At 47.3% G+C, this 12,927-nt stretch overlaps 1 protein-coding gene across 1 annotated transcript in view; it reads right to left on the reverse strand.

The window, feature by feature from the left end:
* The window catches only part of shank1 (SH3 and multiple ankyrin repeat domains 1), a gene marked incomplete at both ends in the record, with an annotated part of 56,926 nt that overhangs the window by 13,760 nt on the left and 30,239 nt on the right, over positions 1–12,927 (reverse strand). The window lies entirely within an intron of this gene.

Here is a 12,927-nt window from a genome sequence, read left to right on the forward strand (position 1 = left end):
TCTCTTAAGATTTTATCAAAGAAAACGATGAATCCAATAAAAAGGATTACACAAAATTCAATTTCAATTTTCCTTTTCCTCTCCCATGGGACAGATCCCTAAAGATCAACTGGACTAAACAACAGAACTGCACATTGCACAAGCTATAGCAACTGCAATAATAAAAGGTTTTAACTCATGCTCTAATTATATAATGTTTAACAATACAACAGCAACAACATGAGCAGCATGAGCAATGTTAGTTTTGATAAATGCTGATAACACTTTTGTACATAAGTGTGATTCTGATTGTTTACACTGTTGTATTGATACGTTTTAAATGTTTTAAAAGCTGATTTATGCAACTGCACAAGACAAAGGAACGTGATATTTAACGACAGTTTTTACACATTTTTAATCAAATCATGATTTTTCTAAAAGCAAACATCAAAGTCATGCCTGATTAGAAGATGACTGATATGTCAATAATAATGGACGTTTGATGACGTGGACATAAGAGTTATTATGCTACAAACTAACTTCTGCAGACACCGACTGTCGAGCATCTCTGCATCGAAGGCTGACAGGAAACAGTCAGGCTGACTAGAGATTGTACATATAATCAAATGTGTCTCTCTGTTGCAGTTTGTTTTTTCTTTGTGCTTCTTTTCTGTCTCTTTGTGGTTGATTTTGTGTCTTTGTACTTGTTTCGTTTCATGTCGTGTGTTGCTAGACCCAGTCTGTTTCAGTCCCTCCACTAACATGAGATAATCATACACTTCCCACATGGACACTTAACTACTTTTACCAGTTGAGGGAACAGCACCACCTCCACCAGAGACTGGTGTCGTTATTGTCGTTATGAATGAAAAGCCAGTCAAACAATCAGTCAGTGGGTGAGTCACAGAAGTATACATGTTATGACAGCTGTAACATGCTGATAAAACCCATCGTGCAACAAAACAGTTCCAGCCCACTCCATCTGTTCTCTCTTCCCTCTCTCCCCCCCACTTTTCCATCCTCATGGCTCCACCTATTCCACACATTTATCAATGTCGCCTTTCACTTCTTCAAACTTTTAATCACTCACTCATTGTTTTATCTAATCACATTTTCCTCATGAACTTTTTCATCCAGTCCACCGAGTGCATCGCACACTCTCCACAGACTCTGATTTCCCCCTCTGCCTCTGCCAAGGCTCCGTCTCTTTTGTTATTCTCATTCTGTCCATTTCTGCTGCTCGGTCCAGACCCCAAACACTCCTGAGGTGTCAAGTGGATAAATGAACATAGAGAATACTAACAAATATTATGGCAGGAGAGAGCAGTGAACACAGATAAATAGATTACTCTTCTGTGTCTCTGAGTGTCTTCTCGTCATTTGACTGCTATCTGAGTGTCCCTTTCTAAAAACTGTGTGCATTTCTCCATGAATTGAGCATTTGAATAGTTAACCTGAATCTATATAAAACCTACACCTGCTCTTTAAAAAAAGAAAAAAAAGGTATTTTTAAACATTACAAATTTTCCCAAACTCTAAATTGTTGGATCTGTATTAGTAAAATCAGATATGAGTTCATACACACGCACACACACAATTCACCCTGCAGGGCTGCTCAGTCCCTGCAGGCAACACCAGCAACAGGTCACTAGAATTCATTCATTTATTGAGCTGAATGAAAATCCAGCTTGTGACAAGGCAATAAACATCAGTTCAGGACCATCAGAAGCAACAACAACAAATCGTATTTTTTACGCTCTTTGCCGTCGGGCCTCACTTCTATGATCAGTAGTACAGAAACATGCTGTTGGAAGTTTTCCTGTTTGGTGCAATTTTTATGCAACATGAATACCTCAAAAATTGCCCCTGAAGAACTCTTACATCTATCACTAGGGGGAGATAATATGGTGTGCAGTAATGGGCTTGATTTTTTTCTGGTTACTTTAAACTAATGGTGCCTGATCATAACATAACTGCTTGTTAGGCAGCACTGTTAATCCATCAGGATCATGAAGCATTGGGAGTTAAAAGCACAGTGTTGCAGTGTTAAAATGATGAGGACCACAGCATAAATGCAGTATGACGACACACAACTGGAGCAAAATGGTGATTTTTCAATGTGACCAAACACTTCTAAAGTGTTTTCTTTTTTTATATAAAACTTGTGTGCTTCAGAGCTGCTGTTGTCCATCCCATATACTCTCAGCCTCATCTTTTTGCATCCCATCCAACCAGCACTAACTGCTAACTCAGGCTCTGCCAGTCTTCACAGATAACATCAACTTAGAGTTTGACACTAGCGCTGTCCCACTTCAGTGGCCAGATCCTATTAAGTCCAAATTTCGACACCAGATACAAAAGGGGATAATGAGGCTCCTCCACGTACAGCTGGGAAAAGAATGCAGCCTGCTCACAACCAGTGTACCATCACGGACACTCACTCGTCCCCAAATCCAGTTAGAGCACACAGTTTGTCCTCTGTAAAAATCAGGGAACGTCGCATGACGCGGTCATATCTGTATTCAGCGATTTATGAAGTCAGACATGAATGCACTCCTCCTGTAAGCAGCTGGTTAACACTGTTTGTTAGCCGCCAACAGAGTGCTGAGTAAATGTGTAAATACAACTTTGGGCATCAATGAATGCAAACCCAGTTTATTGCTTGTCTTGTATTTAGCCTGTTTTTTTTGTTGACAGTTTGTGGGCAATTTATCATCGCAAACTGGCATCAACTTTTTTGTTTTCTGTTCAGGCTCCAGCTTTGTGCACTGCATCCTTCAGAAGAGCGCCTGTGAACTGAAACACAGCGATACTGTCACACAGTGTTGCTTCCTTTTAAGTATCCGCAGCCCAGCACAGTCTCAGTGACAAGTGACTGAGCTGGTCAATCCAGCAGCGCGGTGTACAATGCGACTCACACTACGCAAGTGAGTAGCCAGTGAATTATTCTGCTTTGGTCAAGTAGGTGTCCACTGAGGTGTCAAAAGAAATCTGTAACCTGTCATGCATTCTGCATCATTACAACTCAGTTTTCTATCCACGGCTTCTATTCTCTCTTCCCATACACACATGTAAACACACGCAAATGTGACACATGTCAGAGGACAGAAGTATGCATGCAATTAACCAGCCAAACAGGAGGAGGACAAATTTGCTATTTGCTTGCCAGATCATTCTGTTTGGATCAAGCACAGCATCCACACACAATCAAAGATAAATGCACACAAACAAACATGTAATCAATCTGCACATCGACAATAACAGCAAGCATCACTTCTGCCAGTGCAGCATTGCTGGAGGACATTTGTTCTCAGAGCGATACAAAGCAGAGAGACAAGAAAGCGCCACACACACACACGCACATACCATCAAACACAGAACGGCTGCACTGCTCATACAGCTGGGGTGTGCAGCAGCAGCAGCAGAAGCTCCCGTCCGTCTTCACACACACATGCATCACACACACACACGCACACACATAAAATGACACTGACTCAAACTCATCCATCTGCAAGCATGCGTTGCAACATCTGTCAGTCTATGTCATCGATCCTGTCCTGTCATCCATGGTGTCCACATGCATCCCTCCCTCCCTCCACCACCCTCATCTCCCCTGGCAACTAAGGGAGAGAGGGAGGGGAGTATTAAAAGCCATGGCAGGTACCTGTAAATGAACCAGACGCTCCTATTCACAGGGCCGAGCGACGGCCAGGAAGAAGAGAGGGAGAGGGAGAGGGAGAGATCCTCTTCGCCGCATGCCCCCATCGCCATTTCCTCCCCTCCCTCTCCTCCTCCTCCTTCTCGTCTCCCAGCCAGACGGCAGCAAGCACAAGCCGCGAGAGAGGAGGAGGAGGAGGACGAGGAGAAGAGGAGGAAGAGGAGGAGGAGAGCGAGATGGAAGAAGGGAAAGGGAGAGGGCCGAGCTCTCCCAGCCCCTTCATACTTAAGACAGAGAGAGGAGGAATGGCAGAGAGAGTGTGTGAGAGAGAGAGAGAGAGAGAGAGAGAGAGAGAGAGAGAGAGAGAGAGAGAGAGAGAGAGAGAGAGAGAGAGAGAGAGAGAGAGAGAGAGAGAGAGAGAGAGAGAGAGAGAGAGAGAGAGATGGAGATGGTTTTCTGTGACTGCGACACAGAGAAAGGGAGAGCGAAGAGGAGCAGGGAGAGAGGGATGAGGTGGATTAAACGGAGAGAGAGAAATTGGGTAATTTGGAGAGAGAGAGAGGTGACAGGGTTTCCTTGAAGGGGGATTCATGCAAACACACACACACACACACACACAGTCCAAACATTTGTGCATTTATGCAGTCAACTCGCACTCCTTCTCCCCTTCACCCATTCATCGCCTCACTTCACCACTTCACCTATAGTTTACACTGTATACGTGTAGTATTGACTCTGCAAATCAATCACTGTCATGATTTCCATTCATAAAAACGGCAGATAAATCTCTGCGATACGGCAACTGGAATGATTTATTCAGCGGCGAATGATCGGAAGCTCTTAAAACTTGAGTATAATAATAATAACAATAACAACAATGTAATGGTGAAGTCTTAATATTACTATGACGATGTAATATTACATCGATTAGCTCTACATGGAAACATCAGCTGCATCTGGAGTCTCTGCTGCTGCTGGTTTTCTCCAGCTGTTATTGACCCCCGTGTGTCTTTAAATCACACTTAACTAATCTCACCCACCCAACCTCTTTTTTTCTTCCTTTACTTCCAACCTCTAGCAAACACGCACACAAATACACAAATACACAAATTCTCTCATTCATTCGCTGTCCCTCAACCCTCTCACATATTCCATCTACACACAAGCTGTAAACAAAGCATGAATGAGAGGGTAGACCAAGCAAAAAGGGGGTGGGGTGGGGGGGGGGGAGGTAGAGGAGGTAGAGGAGGAGGAGACGCATCGACGCAGACAGGAAGAGGCGAGAGGACAGAGAAACAGCTGGTGGGTAAGTGGCGGAAGGAGGAAGAGGAGAGTGAAAGAGAGAGGAGAGGGACAGATTCTCTCGAAAAGGCACTCACATCATCTCTAATTCAAAGCCTCCATCCACGAGTGTCGAAGTGGTCCTACGTCCTTCCTTCTAGGTTCCTCCGTCTCTCTCTCTCTCTTTCTCCCCACTGCCTCTCTCCTGTACTCGAGGACGATCACAACTCTTGTCCCCTCTCCTCCCTCTTCTCTGCCTTTTTGTTTCTGTGCCTGCATGTCAGGTTATACCGCTGTGAGTCTGCGAGTACAGTATGTCTGTGTGTGTGTGTGTGCGTGTGTGTGTGTGCGTGTGTGCAAGCATGTGTGATGAGGGGGAGAGAGAGGGTCATTTGTGTGTGTGTGTGTGTGTGTGTGTGTGTGTGTGTGTGTGTGTGTGTGTGTGTGTGTGTGTGTGTGTGTGTGTGTGTGCGAGAGTAAAAGATGTACGAGTTATGTTGCATATGCACAAGCAAGACGTGATGCACGCGTAACAAACCACTACAGCAGTGGTACTACAGCTCCACTGCTCTGCCACTCTCCCTCCAAAACCGCACGATCGCTCGTCCTTATTTGACCCACCGTTGGCCCAAAAATGGTCTCCTGTGGGCTGCCAGAGGAGCAGCAGCATGTACAGATTGTGTCGAGTCGCTTAATGCATCTGTGGCAAGGACAGAGAGAGCAGATGAACCACCCGTTCATCGCTTTTTATTCTTTTTTTATTCATAAAAGTGACGCCGAGTGTCATAATCTGGTTGAAATGCAGCTAAAACTGAAGCTGAACCAAAAAGTCTTACATGTCGTTAAGGTGTTATTTCATTATTAATCGTTATGAGTTGTCTTTTGCTGCAGTGTGTGGAGCCCACAGTAACCAATGAGTGACAACCTTCACTGACAATCACTACATTTAAACACAATAAAGTGGAAGATGACTCTGTCCATTTGAAATTAACCAATATTTAGGGCTAATGTGAGATTTATCAGAGAGTTCAGTCTACAATTCCGGCCAATAGAAATCACAGTCCAATTCGTAGACAATAAAAACAAACTGGTATATGACCAGTAGTCATAGTGGGCAAACATTATTCTGTTTTTTAAGAGGTGTTACTGAGCAAGTCACTTTTAGAGAGATTATTATAATCTTGCAGGGCATTTGTATTAGTGAATAATCTTGCATTTGAAACTACTTCCTTGTTGCCAAATGACAATAGTTTGGCCCAATCTGCATCACATTCGGTTGAAGTCCTTATATCATGTTACATGTGACAACAAGGGAGAAGTAAATCTTCAATAACAACAATGCTGCAGCATCAGTTGGATCAGAACTGGAAGAGGATATCTTCATTGAAAGACAAGATATTTATCCATGATGCAATGTTTCTGCTTTTATCTTCACTGGCTTTGGTAACTGTGATAGTCAGCAACAACAGACAGTCGGTTAATCCGATCCCCTGTCAAGTATTCCAATTTGAAAGAAGCTGCATTTTCCAAATAGTTTCAACAAAGCCTTCCCAGATGGTTCTGTATATATATATATATATATATATATAAAAAAAAGCATGTGATGCACCAGATTATGATAACTACAGCTGCTAATCTACGAAAATGCCATGACCTCACTTTAAGAGATACACCAGGTTTCCTGTGAGAACTATACTCTTGTCACCTTGATTAATATATTGTTTTATTTGATTTTCTTTTTTTTCTTATCATGGCTAATATCCAATTACAGCTAAGGTTTAACAAGAAAACATTGACATCTACAGCAGCTAAAAAACCTCAGAAATTTAGGCCATTTGTTAAGTGAAATAAATAGTTATACAAGACATAAAAGTGTCACACAATGAATGTCTTATCATTATCTGCCAGGTGTTACCTGACCTCTGATAAAGGTTTGTCTGTGATCCCTCCTCTTAAAAGAAGAGAAAAGTCTCAAAAACTAAAAACTAAATGTGACATACATTAACAAAAACTGAAAAATGGAATTTCAGAACAAATGTACAGGCAGTAGCAGCACAGTTGTTTGGAGCTTAATGTTAAATGAAACAGGACAACACACAAATACTTCTAATACATTTGGTCCAATTTTATACACATTAACAACCTTGGCTGTTGAAATGGAAAGGAAGTCATTCAACAGAGTATATTTTCCATGGGTTTGAAGTTTGCTTAGGTTATTGGACTCAGTTGATGTTAAACGGTGTAACCATGGTAATAGCAAGTGCTGAGAGATATAAAAAGTGAAGGTTAAATTGATGCCATATTGTCTGTTATGAGTTGAGCTGTGCAGTCAAAATCAGAGATTTGTTTGCAGCGACTCGGACAAGCCGGGCGATAGACCAGGCTTGTCCGGATGGGCCCGGTGGAATTCCCTCAACAGGTCTTTGTCGAGGATGAAGTGGCGTCTCTTCCGGACCGCACCCCTCCCAGTCGACGAGGTACTGGTGGCCACGACCCCTGCGTCGGCTGTCCAGGATGCGCCTGACGGTGTAGGCCTCTCCTCCGTCGATGAACCTGGGTGGAGGAGGAGGGTTGGAGGGCGGGACCAGGTCCGATTCCTCCACCGGTTTCAGGAGGGAGACGTGGAAGGTCGGGTGGATCTTTAAGGACCTGGGGAGTCTCAGGCGGGCGGCGGAGGCGATGACCATCCTCTCCACGACAAACGGACCAATGAACCGGGGCGCCAACTTCCGGGACTCGACCTGTAAGGGGAGGTCTTTAGAGGAAAGCCATACCTTTTGGCCGGGTCTGTAGTCGGGAGCCGGGGCGCGGTGGCGATTGGCCTGTCTCTGGCTTCGGTTGGAAGATCGTTGGAGAGAAGACCGGACCTGTCTCCAAACCGCGTGGCACCGTCGGAGGTAAGTCTGGACGGACGGGACGGCCACCTCTTCTTCCTGGAAGTCGAAGAGCGGCGGTTGATAGCCCAGAGTAGCCATGAAGGGGGAGACGCCCGTGGAAGCAGAGACCAGGGAGTTATGGGCGTATTCCACCCACGGCAGCATGGAGCTCCAGGAGGCGGGGTGACGGGCAGCGACACAGCGGAGGGCACTTTCCATGCTTTGGTTAGCACGTTCAGTTTGGCCGTTGGACTGTGGATGGTACCCTGAAGTGAGGCTGGAGGATGCTCCGATCGCCGAGCAGAATGCCTTCCAGACCTGGGAGGTGAATTGGGGGCCCCTGTCGGAAACGATGTCCAGTGGGAATCCGTGGAGCCGGAAGACGTGTTCGACCAAGAGTTCCCCCGTCTCGATGGCCGTAGGAAGCTTGGGGAGTGGCACATAGTGTACAGACTTCGAAAACCGGTCCACCACCGTCAGGACCGTGGTGTTGAGGCGAGACGGCGGTAGACCGGTCACGAAGTCCACTGCTATGTGGGACCAGGGGCGACGAGGAATGGAGAGTGGCTGGAGAAGACCTGCAGGAGGATGGTTAGAGGTCTTACCCCGGGCGCAGATGGGACAGGCACAGATGAACTCGGTCGTGTCCTGGATCATGGAGGGCCACCAAAACCGCTGACGGAGGAATTGGAGGGTGCGGTTGTTGCCGGGGTGACAGGTGAGCTTGGAGTTGTGTGCCCACTGTAGGACCTCCGAGCGAGCCGCACCGGGCACGAAGAGTCGATTGGCCGGACCGTTCCCCGGGTCCGGTTCCTCCCGTTGAGCCCGCCGAACCCTCTCCTCCACTGGCCAGGAAGCAGCCCCCACGATACAGGAAGGAGACATAATGGGCTCAGGGGATAGAGAAGGTGGATCAGGTGAGAATATTCTAGACAGTGCATCAGGTTTAACGTTCCGGGACCCAGGTCGAAAAGTGAGGGTAAACGAGAATCGCCCCAGAAACAGGGCCCAACGTGCCTGCCTAGAATTTAGGCGTTTAGCGTCTCTTAGGTAGGCTAAATTCTTATGATCGGTCCAGATAATAAAAGGAAGGGACGCACCTTCGAGCCAGTGTCTCCACTCTTGAAGGGCCAGAATGACCGCCAATAGCTCCCTGTTGCCCACGTCATAGTTGACTTCAGCAGGGGATAGGCGACGACTGAAGAAGGCGCATGGGTGAAGCTTCTGGTCGGTAGTGGAGCGTTGTGAGAGGACAGCTCCAACTCCAGTGTCGGAGGCGTCGACCTCAACGACGAACTGTAGAGAGGGGTCAGGGTGTGAAAGGATAGGTGCGGAAGTAAAGCGTACCTTGAGGTCTTGGAAGGCTGCGTCGGCTTGGCAGGACCAGAGGAAGGGTTGCCGGGGGGAGGTGAGTTGGGTGAGAGGGTTAGCCACCTTGCTGTAGTCTCTCACGAAACGACGGTAGAAGTTGGCGAACCCCAGGAACCGTTGTAACTGTTTGCGGTTGGTAGGTGTGGGCCAGTCCCTCACCGCGCTGATCTTGGCTGGGTCCGGTGATAATTTTCCTCGGTCGACTATGAACCCCAGGAAGGGTACCGAGGAAGCGTGGAAGGTGCATTTTTCCGCTTTAGCATAGAGTCTGTTCTCCAGCAGTCTTTGCAGCACCATGCGGACATGCTGGACGTGTTCCTCCTCGGATTCGGAAAATATGAGGATATCGTCCAAATACACAAAGAGAAATTTGTCGAGCATGTCACGCAGAACGTCATTAACTAGGTGCTGAAAGACTGCTGGAGCATTAGTTAGACCAAAGGGCATGACCATATACTCAAAATGTCCGACAGGGGTGTTGAAGGCCGTCTTCCACTCGTCCCCCTCCTTTATACGAACCAAGTGATATGCGTTGCGTAGGTCGAGTTTGGTGAAGATTCTAGCCTTACAAAGCGGACTGAATGCGGCGTCCATGAGTGGTAGGGCAAACTTATTATGTACGGTGATCTCGTTGAGACCCCGGTAGTCAATGCAAGGACGCAGGGAGCCATCCTTTTTCCCAACGAAGAAAAACCCCGCGCCGACAGGGGATGAAGAGGGGCGGATGAGACCAGCGGCCAGAGACTGGTTGATGTAGTCCTCCATGCAGGTACGTTCGGTCTGGGAAAGATTGTAGAGGCGTCAAGATGGTAGAGTAGCCCCCGGAAGGAGGTCGATGCCACAATCATAGGGACGATGAGGAGGAAGGGAGAGAGCCAAGTCTTTAGAGAAGATCTCTCCGAGGTCGTGGTAGGTGGCAGGAACTGAGGAGAGATCCGGCGGCTGGGGACTCGGGACAGGAACCATCGACGGAGCCGGCAGGGCGGAACGGAGACAGCGAGAATGGCACGGGACGCTCCAACTGGATAGCTGTCCAGACGACCAGTCGAACCGCGGGTTGTGGAGCGACAACCAAGGCAGGCCCAGCACGACCGGAGACGATGAAGACGGGATCAGGAAGAGTTGGATCAGTTCGTGGTGATTACCAGATAACACCAAGGCGATGGGTTAGGTTTGGTGGGTAACTGTTGCCAGGATTCTGCCGTCGAGGTCGTGGATCTCCGGTCGGCACCGGAGTCCACCAGGCAGGAAAGTGGAATTGACTGCTGGTCCCACCGGAGTTGCCCAGGGAGGATCACACGCTTCTGGGAGGCACAGGAAACGGCACCGCCCGCCAACACCCTGCGTGCGTTGGCGGGCTTAGTCCCTTTGGGCGAACTGGGCAGGTGGCACGGAGGTGGCCCAGTTCGCCGCAGTAGAGACAGGCTCCGCTCCGGACTCTCACCGTCCGTTCTGCGGAGGTGAGTCGAGTGCGCCCCAGCTGCATAGGTTCAGGTGAACCAGGAGAAGTAGGAAGAAAAGGGTGAAGAGAATGAACCGGATTAGCGGGGCGTGAGTGATTAGTGGGGTGACGGGCATGAGCTGCTCTTTCGCGGTCTCGTTCCTGAATGCGGTTATCCAAGAGAATACAAAGCTCAATCAGGGAATCGAGATCGTAAGCGTTATTTCGCGCCGCTAACTCATCCCGTATCTCCAGGTTGCGTGTGAACATCGCACGTAACGCCGAATCATTCCAGGAACTTTGTGCCGCGTGAATACGAAATTGAATGGAGAAGTCAGCCACTGATTAACGGCCCTGTTCGGTGTTAATTAGTTCAGTGGAGATATCTGATTCTTGGGGCGAATGGTCGAAGACCTTACATAAATCATTGGTGAAGGATGCGTAGCTAACGGAGCCGGGTGCCGCATTGGCGAGAGACGCCGTGGCCCACAGAGCGGCTCGTCCAGACAACAGATTCACAACGAATGCGATTTTAGCGTGATCATCCGGGTACGTGCGTGGTTGTAAGTTGAAGACTAGAGAGCATTGAAAAAGGAAGCTCGAACACCGCCCTATTTCACCCGAGAAACGCTCGGGAATCGGGACGAACGGCTCCCGTGGCATGCTAGTGGGGGAAGCTAACTGACTAAGGTTAGCAGTAGTAGCCTGTTCGGGAATAGCGGAAGCGGAAGCGGAAGCAGCTACCAGGGAATTAGCCGACCTAGCGGCGTTAGCAGTTAGCTCTCGGAGGGATTGAGTGATCTCCGAGAGGGCCTGACTATGGCGCCCGATTAAAACGCCTTGAGCGAAAATGGCCTGTTTTAAAGTGTCAAAGTCCGCCGGGTCCATTTTGGTCAGATCGTTATGTTAAGGTTGGTGGCGTGGACCCGAAAGCAGACTGATTGCTCATCCGGAGCAGGTGAGGCGGAGCCGCGCAGGTGTAGACGATCACCGGTGTCTGGCAGTAATCAGTCACGCCTCCTGCAGAGTCAGAGTGGGAAGGAGAGCAGCAGCCAACAATACAACAATAATAATAAAAATGAGAGGAAGGTGCAGGTGAGATCGTGAAAGCTTATTTATTTTTGCACAATAAATGTATTTTATATCTGCTGCGACATGTCTATGAAAAATAGTGTGTTCATTTCAACTACAGAAGAGACTAAATGACCTCTGCATTTGGACAAAAGGAAAGACGTATACTGTAAATCGGTATCAGTTATCAGCCCAAGAACTCCACATATCAGCATATCAGATATCGGCAAAAAGTCCAAGCCTTCAAAATGAATTACTGTCTTACTTTGGTGTCCACATACGAATGAAGCACTAACGAACAAAAAAAAACCACAAAGCATCTTCTGCATTTCTTCTTTCACCCATGCTCCTTCATCCCACTCCTCAACCCTCATCTCCCTGTGGAGTGCCCTTCAGCTCCTGACCTCCAGATGGAGACACCACAGGGGAGGGAGGGCGATGGGAAGAAAATTAAAAAAGTAAAGGGGGGGCTAGCAAAGCAGCGATGAATCGAGAGCGAGGGAGGGATGCAGAGACGGTCAAGAGATGCAGCCAAGTATAGAGGGATGAAAGGAGGGATAGGTGAGATATTACATGAAGAGATAAAGGCTGCACAAGTGGGCCCATGTGAGGGCGGCTCTGAGTCAGATTTGCCTGTTTAGCCAAATAAACAGTCTTGGGCTCCGTCTATGCTGCAGTACACATGGCTTTAATTATCCATTATTGTGTGTGTGTACGTGTGTGTGAGAGTGTGTAAACATAGTAAGTGAGTGTAGAGTTTGCATGACTGAGTGTGTCGCATGCATGACAATGTCACAGTTGATGAAAAGCGTGTTAATAATGAATGATTCCATGATAGAGAAACGCTGGTCAATGTGGGGACGAAGAGAAAATAAATCATTGTAAAAAGGCTTTACCGAGGCAAATGAGGAATGCTGAAGAATGATGATGATGATGATGATGATGATGACTGATAAACGAGGGAAAGAGAGAGGCAGAGATTTCATATGAATAATACATGTGATTGACAAAGGCTTTATTTCTATGTAAATATTTCTCTCTTTGCTCAGCTCAACTCCTGCACACAAAAGTGAGTGAGTTTGGCTTAAAGTGACAAAAAGAGCGGGAAGAAGTCACAAGCCCAAAGTCAATCAACACAGGAGAGTCTTCACCGCTTGTTTTCTGGGTCTATGTTCACAAAAATTAAAACAATATGAAGATGTATGTTTCTCATGTCTGCTTAAGAGAGAAATGTAGTTGAGCGGTGTATG

The sequence above is a fragment of the Microchirus variegatus genome (genome assembly GCF_963457635.1).
Source record: "Microchirus variegatus genome assembly, chromosome: 10".
NCBI classification, from domain to species: Eukaryota; Metazoa; Chordata; class Actinopteri; order Pleuronectiformes; family Soleidae; genus Microchirus; species Microchirus variegatus.